A 10449-nucleotide genomic window follows, 5' to 3' on the forward strand; every position below is an offset into this window, starting at 1 on the left:
TTTCCGTTCAATTGCTCACAAATCTAGTTATCAAAATCTGCCTGTGCCAGGCTCTAAACAAGGTACAGAGACCAATCATATGTAGTCCCTACACTCTGGTTGCTCCCAGGCCTATGAGAGAGGCACACAGTGGAAACAAACAAGCACAATGCATTGCAATCAGTGCTATGGAAGGAGGGAGCCAAGAGAAGTGTGGGAAAACAACAAAGGATCACCCCATGCAGATCGACATAGTTGGAGAGGACTTCTGGGAGGAGGGGATACATGGGTCTGGGCGGCCATCCAGGTTGAGGAAACAGTAGGAATAAAGGCCTGGAGGATGACAGCTCATGCTGCAGGCAGGCGCCTGTGCAGTTCGGTGCTGCTGGGATGGAAGGAGCAAGACAGGGTGTGGTTGATGAGGAGGCTGAGAAGACTGGCAGGAAGCAGGCTCAGGAGGACCTTGGGACCAAAGTAAGGAAGTTGGCATTCTGCCTGCCCCTGAGCCCAGGGGTGGTGGTCCAAATATTGAATGACCCGAGGGTCAACCAGGCAGAATGAGACAATGGCCAATTGGAACAGAGGCCGGTGCTCAACAACCTGGATGGGCCAATGACTGGGGAGAGGAGGGGTTGCAACAAAATGTTTGCCTCATGGATGACCGACCCCAGGATTTGCCTAATCCCGCCGTGGGAGAGAAGACTTGCTAATAACTGAGACAGCACGTCCCAAGAGTCCACGGCAGGGCGGTGAGAATAGAAACCAGATTCAGGTTCATTTAATGAAAATAAGGAAATTGGCTGTTTCTTGTGGATATAACAGAGTAAGGCAGAGCCTAAAATGAGTTCTAGTGGGCCTGCAGTTCTCCCCTGTGAGCAAGGAGAGGGAGGGGGATGAAAAAGCAGGGTTTCTGTAGGGTTGCCTGGCCGGACTGGTTTGCCATGGGCTAAAACCTTTGGGACACACTGCCCTGGCGGCTTGCCACCTGTGTTCAGTAGTACCTCAGTCAATGAAGTAATCAGAGTGCCCTTTCATGGGCTATGAAGAAAGTGAAAATCAGTGGGTTGGCATGCCTTTGGCTGGATGAGGCTCTGGGCTTGTGGCATGGGCCAATGGGTGGGTCAGAAGATCCATGCTGGGGCTGGCGCTGGGGCTTGAAGTGCCGGCATCCCATATGGGTGCTGGTTCTAGTCCCAGCTGCTCCACTTCCGATCCAGCTCTCTGCTATGGCCTGGGAAAGTAGTGGAAATAGCCCAAGTCCTTGGGCCTCTGCACCCACGTGGGAGACCTGGAAGAAGCTCCTGGCTCCTGGCTTTGGATCAGCGCAGCTCTGGCTGTTGCAGCCATCTGAGGAGTGAACCATCAGATGGAAGACCTCTCTCTCTCTCTTTCTCTCTCTGCCTCTCCTTCTCCCTCTGTGTAACTCTGACTTTCAAATAAATAAATAAATCTTTAAAAAAAATAAGAGTATCTATGCAGCTCTGGCCATTGCAGCCAATTGGGGAGTGAACCATTGGATGGAAGACACCCCCCCTCCGCCTCTCCTCTCTCTGTATAACTCTGACTTCCAAATAAATAAATAAATCTTTTAAAAAAAGAAGATCCATGCTATGGAATGGACTGCTCCAAGTCCAGAGGTTATTATGGGGGCCAGCCTGCCAGCAGCGAGGAACCCTGATCCATGGCCTCGGGCGACACTCTCTACATCCCCACTGATGACTTCAAGATTCTGGCCGAGTTGTGGAGCTGCACGACATCACGGAGGGGGACCATCTTGGTGGAGACCATCAAGAGTATGGTAGTGGGTGAGGAGGAGGATGATGACCACAAAAAGTATGGCCGTGGCACACGCCGGCCAACACTGCCACCACCACCACCATCGCTACCATCACCAGCACTGGCACACGTCCTTGATCATGCTGCAGCCGCTTGCCTCTCACGCCCTGACCCAGGTGCACTACCTCCAGGAGCTGATCCTAGTACAGACGCGCAAGGAGGTGGTGGGCATTGATCACTCAGGCCAGCTGCATGCCAGATTGGCTTCACAGAGGACCAGATCCTCATCCTGGTGCCTGTGCCGGCAAGTGGTGACGATGACTACATCAAATAGATACCGGTCTCCGTGGCAACAGCCGGTAAACGAGGAGGCAGCGGCAGTGCAGACCTAGGCAACAAGAAATGCGAGCAGATGCAGGTGCAGATCAAGAAACTGGAGGGCGAGTTCTTGGTCACCATATGGTTCTCAGATGAAAAAAAAAGATAGAAATCATGAGACAGTGGTTGAAGAACAGATCATTAGAGAGAACCTGTCTCCTGATTATTCAGAGTACATCACAGGAAAGAAACTTCCTCCCGGAGGAATCCTTTGGATCCTAAACAAGTGGCAGGATTTGCTAGAGTGAAGTCAAGAAAACTTAAAGAAGATGATGCTTTGAGAACAATAGCCTGCCCTCATAAAGGCTGCACAAAGATGTTCAGGGATAACTCTCTGCAGAATGTGGCAAAGCTTTCAGGGAGAGCCTCAAAGCTAAAACGACACCAACTGGTTCATACCGGAGAGAAGCCCTGGCAGCACGCATGCGCAGGCTGTGGGAAACGCTTTTCGCTGGACTTCAGTTTGCGCACACACCTGAGGGTCATCCACACTGGCGACAGGCCCTATGTGTGCTGCTTCAACGGTTGTAATAAGCAGTTTGTTCACTCAACTAACCTGAAATCTCACATCCTAGCACTTGCCAAGGCCGAAAGCAACCAAGTGAGAAGACGAGAGAAGACCCCATCGGTCTTGGGCAGTATCTTCCAGGAGTGTATACTGAATCCTACACACCTAAGGGACATATTTGAATAAAGTAGTAAAAATACAGAAAAGCTTTAAAACAATGATCTATGGCTAAGATGCTCCCTCTAGCTGTGTAATCTTGTTTCAAAAAATAGGGTTTTTGTTAAGTGTGGTCCCAACAAGAGGACAACTCATGAACTTTTCATCAAAAGACAATTCTTCATACAACAGTGTTATAAGTGGGACTTTTTTTCCACATTTTTATAAATATGAAGCTCACCTGTTGTTTATAATTTTTAAAATTTTGTATTTTCCAAGTATGCATATTGCACACTTTTTGGGGATATGTTTAGTAATGCTATGTGTGATTTTTCTGGAGGTCGATAACTTTGCTTGCAGTAGTTTTTCTTAAAGAATGGGCAGTTACATGCATCCTTCAAAAGTATTTTTCTGTAAAAAAGTTGAATAGGTTTTGTTTGCTATCTTAATTTTGGTTGTATTCTTTGATATTTGCATATTTTGTATAATTGTATCATATAGTTATATTGAATAAAATTTTAGATGTCATTTAATAGTTAATTAATTGTTAATCAATTTTTTGACAGGTAGAGTTAGACAATGAGAGAGAGAGAGAGACAGAGAGAAAGGTATTCCTTTTCTGTTGGTTCACCCCCCAAATGACCACTAAGGCTGGTGCGCTGAGGCCGGCACACTGGGGTGATCCAAAGCCAGGAGCCAGGTGCTTCCTCTTGGTCTCCCATGCGGGTGTAGGGCCCAAGCACTTGGGCCATCCTCCACTGCCCTCCCGGGCCACAGCAGAGAGATGGCCTGGAAGAGGGGCAACCAGGACAGAACCCGGCACCCCAACCAGGACTAGAACCGGGAATGCCAGCGCCGCAGGCAGAGGATTAGCCTAGTGAGCTGCGGTGCCAGCCGTTAATCAATTTTTAAAAAGATTTACTTATTCATTTGAAAAGCAGAGTCACAGAAAAATAGAAACAAGTGGAGACAGAGAGAGAGAGAGAGAGAGAGAGAGAGATCCTCCATCTGCTGGTTCACTCCCCAAATGGCCGCAAAGGCTGGAGCTGGGTCTATCCGAAGCCAGGGGCCAGGAGTTTCTTCAGAGTCTCCTTAGTGGGTACAGGGGCCCAAGTATTTGGGCTATCTCCTACTGCTTTCCCAGGCCATAACAGAGAGCTGGATTGGAAGCAGCCGGAACTCAAACTGGTGCCCGTATGGGATGCCGGCACTGCAGGTGGCAGCTTTACCGGCTATGCCACAGTGCTGGCCCAGTGCTAATCAATTTAAACCCATGTTCGTCACTTTTTTCCCCTCAAAGATACTGCCAGATGCTAATGTTCAGTGTAATTTCTTTGCTTATGCAGTTACAGAAAGTAGTGTTCAGTTGTACAAGGCATTGTGCCCCCCCCCCCCTTTTTTGACAGGCAGAGTGGACAGTGAGAGAGAGAGAGACAGAGAGAAAGGTCTTCATTTCCGTTGGTTCACCCCCCAATGGCCGCTGCGGCCGGCACACTGCGGTTGGCGCACTGCGCTGATCCGTAGCCAGGAGCCAGGTGCTTCCTCCTGCTCTCCCATGGGGTGCAGGGCCCAAGCACTTGGGCCACCCTCCACTGCCCTCCCAGGCCACAGCAGAGAGCTGGACTGGAAGAGGAGCAACCGGGACAGAATCCGGCACCCCAACCGGGACTCAAACCCGGTGTGCCGGCGCTGCAGGCAAAGGATCAGCCTATTGAGCTGTGGTGCCGGCCTGGCATTGTACCTTTTAACACCAGATGTGTACATCCATGTAATACAGAAAGGACAACAATAAAATAGCAATTCTAAAAAAAAAAGTGCTATGGGGAGGTTGGCAGGTCAGTGATCTTTCTTGTAGAGATAGGATCCCTGAGGTTGCCTCATGTCTTGTTAAGCTTCAGACTGGAGCTGGGTGAACTCCTTCCTATTTGGGGCCGCCATTTAGAAAGGAAGACACTTACAAAAGTGGCTTGGAGGGCACGCTGAGAACTCCCAGGGCCACTGTATCACTTCCTAAGCTGTGCAAACCTGAGCAACGTATTTATCCTCCCCATGTCTCTCTGATTTCTCATTTACAAATTGGGGGCATGTATGTTTGGTAGTGTTGTAAGGATTAAATATGGGCATAGGTGTAAGAATGTAATATAGTGGTGACATGTGATAAGCATGGAAGAAATAGTAGCTGTTTTATTAAAAATAGGGGCCCAAGGACAAAGGGGAGGGAGTCTTCTGTTGGCGAGGGGAAGGGCCATTTTTGCAGAGATGTTGTGGCAAGTGTGGCAGAACGACTTCAGGGAAAGCAGTCAGAGTTCTCTGTAGGGCCTCTGTCCCTGTGGGAACTTCAGACTTGGGGATATCTGTAGCATCCTTCTGGTTGCCCAGGTATAGCTAGCTGTCTTTCTTTTTTTTAAAAGAGAGATTTATTTATTTATTTATTTATTTGAGAGGCAGAGGGACAAGGAGAGGAGAGACAGACACAGAGAGGTTTTCCATCTGCTGGTTCACTCCCCTAAAAGGCCACAATGGCCAGGGATGGGCCAGGCCAAGGCAAGGAGCCCAGAGCTCCATCGAGGTCTCCCATATATATGGGTGTCAGGGGCCCAAGGGCTTGGATCATTTTCCTGTGCCTTCCCAGGTGCATTAGCAGGGAGCTGGATCAGAAGTGGAGCAGCTGTGAACCAGCAACTTATATGGGCTGCAGATTAACCTACTGCACCATACTGAGCCCCACAGCTTTTTGTTTCTTTCCCTTGGCCTTGTATCTCTGATACAAACATCTTAATAAGCCTCAGAAGGCCACCATGCTGCAGTGGTGACTGGCTTCCATCTTGCTGGAGGGTGGTGCTGGTATGATATCCAAGATCCTTCAGACTGCAGTCACATCTAGGGCTGTGCTGAGCTAGTCCTGGAACTCTGCCAGCATCTAGGGAGCATAGGATCTGGCCTGCATCTGGTCCTGAGAGAGGCTGGGGAAGCCAAGGGAGAGCGCTAGTCCCCCAGGCTTACAGATGTCAACTCAGCAGTCCTGGCTTCCCCTGATGGTTAGAAGCTGATTGTGGGACCCCTGGGAATACAGACCTGCTTCTAGAAGCTTTCAACGACTCTGGGATGTGGTGATTGCTGCTTGAGTCCATGGGTGTGCAAAGCCCTTGTAAGGTGGCCTACTCAATCATGAAATGCTTCTGTCTGCTGAGTAGCCCGAAATCCAGTAGTTCATTTATCAAATGCCTCCTGGAACAGCAGAGTAGACTTCTGAGGCATTTGAGTTTTGGAGTCACCCAGATCTGGGCTCAAATCCAGGCATGGACTATTTCCCCCGTCACATCTTTGTTGAGATACAATTCACACACTATACAATTCCCCTGTTTACAGCACACAGTCCAACAGTTTTCAGTGTGTATACAGAGTTTTGCAACCATCACCATAATGAATTGTAGAACATTTTCATCGCCCCCAAAAGAAACCCCATATCCATTATCAGTCGCTCCCCATTCTCACTCCACCCCCTGTTAAAGCAAACAAGAGCTGGATGATAGTAAAAGCACTCACTAAAACCAGATTTTAGTGAGGAACGATTGCAATAGAAGAGACTTCAGTATAGAAGTTGGCTCAACTCCTAATATAACAAGGAAAAGTGGGGATTTACAGCCGAAAGACAGGTTTCAGAAGGGTGAGTGGATGGAAAATTACTAAGAGAAGACATCAGGGTAAGTGGAATGCTTGTTAAACGAACAGGGTATTTGCTAAAGGCAGCTCAAGGTGATCATCTATCACCTGGGAGTCATGGAGGATGAGGAAAGTGATCAGATATGGAGGGTGAAGGGTTCTCATTGAGCTGATTTAGCTGGATTCTCACTAAAACTGGATTACTCTGCAGGCCTAAGGACAAGGCTCAAGGTCAAGGCCTAGTCCTAGTTGAGAAGAAGGCCTGGAGGAAGACTTCTCACGAAAATCTGGTTAAGGAGATTTTTTGTAACCCCCACCCCTAGCTCTTGGACACCACCAGTCTGGTTCTGTCTGTATGGATGTGCTTATTCTAGAAATTTCTTATACAAGTAATCACATACTAATGTGTTACTTGTATTGCGTTTCTTTCACTTAGCATAATGTTATAATGTTTTCATGTTTTCGCTGCGTTATACCATGTGATAGTACTTCACTTCTGTTGATTGCAAAATTATATTTCATTGTGTGAATATTTCACACTTTCTGAATCCACTCATCAGTTATTGTGACTTTTTGGCTATTTCCACTTTAGGCTATTACAGATAATACTGTGTGAAAATTTGTGTGCCAACTTTTGTGGACATATGTTTTCATTTCTTATGTGTATGCATCTAGGAATAGAATTGCTGGGTTCTATGGAAACTCTACGTTAAACCATTTGAGAAATCAGCCATTCCCATAGTGGCTGCACATTTTACATTCCTTCCAGTAATGTATGAAGATTCAAATTCCCCCACATCCTTGACAGCATTTGTAATTATCTTTTTTATGAGAGCTATCCAAGTGGGTGTGAAGTGGCATATCATTGTGATTTTGATTTGCATTTCCATCACGACTAACAATGTCGAGTGTCTTTCATTCACCATTCGTGAATCTTTTCCTGATTTTTAAATTGAATAATTTAAAAAAATTGAGTAATTTGTCTTTCTATGATCAATTTGTAAGAGTTCTTTATATATTCTAGATACAAGTCCCTTATCAAAAGTTCCTTGCAAAAATCTTCTCCCATTCTGTGGTTGATTCTTTCACTTTCTTTATGAGGCACTTTGAAGCCAAACCATTGTGATTTTGGTGTCATAGCTAAGAAGGATTTGCCTAAACCAAGATCATGAAGGTTGAATCTTAGATATTCTAAGAATTTTGTAATTTTCATTCTTGTAGTTAAGTCTATGATCCATTTAGAGTTCATTCATGTGTATGTTGTGAGGTAGGGGTCCAACCTTATTCTTTTGTACATACGTACCTATTTATTTCAGAATCATTTATTGAAAACACTGTTCTTTCCCCTGCTGAATAGTCTTACCACTCTTGTCAAAAATCAATTGACCATAAATGCAGTGGCTTCTTTCTGAAGTCACAAGTCTATCTTATTGATGCCATGATTATTGTAATTTTCAGGTTAGTTTTGAAATTAGGAAGTGTGAGCTTTCCAGCTTTCTTTTTTTAAAGATTTATTTATTTATTTATTTGAAAGTCAGAGTTACACAGAGAAAGGAGAGGCAGGGAGAGAGAGAAAGAGGTCTTCCATCCACTGTTTCACTCCCCAATTGGCTGTAATGGCCAGAGCTGCGCTGATCTGAAGCCAGGAGCCCTGAGCTTCTTCCAGGTCTCCCACGTGGGTGCAGAGTCCCAAGGACTTGGGCCATCTCCCACTGCTTTCCCAGGCCATAGCAGAGAGTCCAGCTTTCTTTTCAATCAAGACTGTTCTGACTCTTTTCTTATATTCCCATATGAGTTTAAGGGCAAGCATGTGCAAAAAAGCCAAAACTTTGCTAGGAATTAGATGGAATCTGTAGATTAATTTGGGTGTATTGGTATCTCAATATTAAGGTTTCTAGTTTTGAACATGGGATGCCTTTCCATCTATTAACATCTTCTTTCAATTCTTTCAGCAGTGCTTTCTAGTTTTCTGTGTAGAAGCTTTGCACTTCTTTTGTTAAATTTACACTGAGGAATTTTTGATATCATTCTAAACAGAATTGTTTTCTTAAATGCATTTCAGATCACTCATTGCATGGATAAAAATACAACTAATTTTGGTATAGTGACCTTGTATCCTGCAACCTACCAAAACTTGCGTGTTGATTCCAACAATGTTAAGTGTGTGTGTATGTGTGTGTACACACACATATATAGAAAGCCATGTCATCTGTGAATACAGATAGCTGTTTTTTTTAACAACCATGTTGAAAACTTTTATTTTGTTAAAAAATACAAACAGGACAAAACACTTCACCCATTTTACGTGTTCTGAAAATTTAACAACCATCAATACTTTCTGTGACAAGTTGTTGTCCTTCAGAGACAACTCTCTTCAAAGAAAGCTCCGATGCCTGGCAGTTTATGAAAGCCCAACTTTTCTTCCTTTCTACCCCCCCAAATTAATCTTCTCAGTAGTCTTGCCGAGTGCTTTCTTTGTTTGCCTCTCCATGTTGCTGTTTACTTTGATAGATTTCGTTTTCTAGTTGCACAGTAGTCCGTTCGGTCTCACAATTCTCACTGAACAGGGATACCCAACTTAACTTCTGAAGCTCTTTCTGTGCATGGTCCATCATATGAACTAGATTTTCATTATACACTTTCCAGGCATTACATCCATGCTGTCACATCAGTTCCAGATTCTAAATAAGAACTGCTTGGTGCTCTAACTGGGCCATAGAATTGTTTGCACATTCTTGCCACGCAGTAATGTTTTTCTGACCCGAAGATGGGGTTGGAAGCTTGTGGGGAGCAACTCGGACTAGACTGTTACTGGAATTAAGACTTATTCTATGCATCTGCTCTCCCACAATATGGCGCTGGGAGAGGAGTAAACAGCTTCTACCCAGCTGCCTCTCACCAACTTGACAAGCTGCAGGAGCTGCTCCTGATTGGAGGAGAGCAGCGTACTCGGCGTGTGGGTAGCAGAGTTGGGATTGGTGGAAGAGGACTATACAGGAGGAGAGAGACAACATGCACCAGGAACATCTATCTGAAGGAACACCTGAGCAGCCCCCGAGAGAGCCGGCCGGCCGGCGGTGTGCCACTCCCCCGCGGAAGTGGGGAAAGTGGCAGGGGGAACCACCCTTCCACGGAGGTGGAAGGGTCGGTAGCCAACCCGGGAAGAACCAGCAGCAAACCCGGGGAGGGCTGAGCAGACAAAAGAACAACGCAGGGTCCTGTGTCGTTCCTCCACAAAGACGGGGAGCGACAGAGCTCATATCATTTCATACTGAGCAGTTCAATTGGTTGTCTGGCAGCCAGTCTTTCAAATTAATTTCTCATTGTCACTTTAAAAAGCAGAAGAATCCGGGACTGTCCAGTAGCTCAGGTAGTTTTTAGTGGGTCGGTATCAGTGAGTTTCCTCCTCCACCAGGGCTGCAACTGTTTCCTGCACACCAGGTACTTCCATAACCTTGATTGAAATATGGTAGCATGTCCACCGCAACCTCTCCGGCCACCAAACCAGTGCCCGCCATGCTGGGGCACTTGGGTTCACGTACGAATAGAGATAGTTTTACTGTTTCTGTGTGTGTGTGTGTGTGTGTGTGTGTGTGGCTACTTTTTATTTGGTCTTTTTTTCTAGTTCCCCTGGCTTGAATCTCTGCTACAATATTGAATAGCAGTTGGAAGCGTGGACATCTTTGTGTTGTTCCTGATCTTAGGAGAAAAGCTCTTGGTCTTTCACCATTAAATATAGAGTTAGCTGTGGGTTGTTCATAGATATTTTTCACTATATCTGAGGGAGTTTTCATTCTATTTTTAGTTTTTTTTTCATGAAAAGGAATTGAATTTTTTTCACTTGCTCCATAGAGATAATCATGTGGATTTTTCTTTATTCTGTCAATATAGTGTATTTTTTAAAGATTTCTTTTATTTATTTGAAAGGCAGAGTGACACACAGAGAGGGAGAGACAGAAAGAAAGAAGTAATCCATCTTCTGGCTCAGT

At 45.6% G+C, this 10449-nt stretch overlaps 2 pseudogenes; one reads left to right on the plus strand and one right to left on the minus strand.

Annotated features, from left to right (window-relative positions):
• Positions 1-1660: 1660 nt before the first annotated feature.
• LOC108178689 (transcriptional repressor protein YY1 pseudogene) lies at positions 1661-2827 on the plus strand (annotated as a pseudogene).
• A 6083-nt stretch (positions 2828-8910) lies between these two features.
• Positions 8911-9978, minus strand: LOC100344101 (pre-mRNA-splicing factor SPF27-like; annotated as a pseudogene).
• Positions 9979-10449: the final 471 nt, after the last annotated feature.

This window comes from Oryctolagus cuniculus, chromosome X (genome assembly GCF_964237555.1).
Source record: "Oryctolagus cuniculus chromosome X, mOryCun1.1, whole genome shotgun sequence".
In the NCBI taxonomy this organism is placed as follows: domain Eukaryota; kingdom Metazoa; phylum Chordata; class Mammalia; order Lagomorpha; family Leporidae; genus Oryctolagus; species Oryctolagus cuniculus.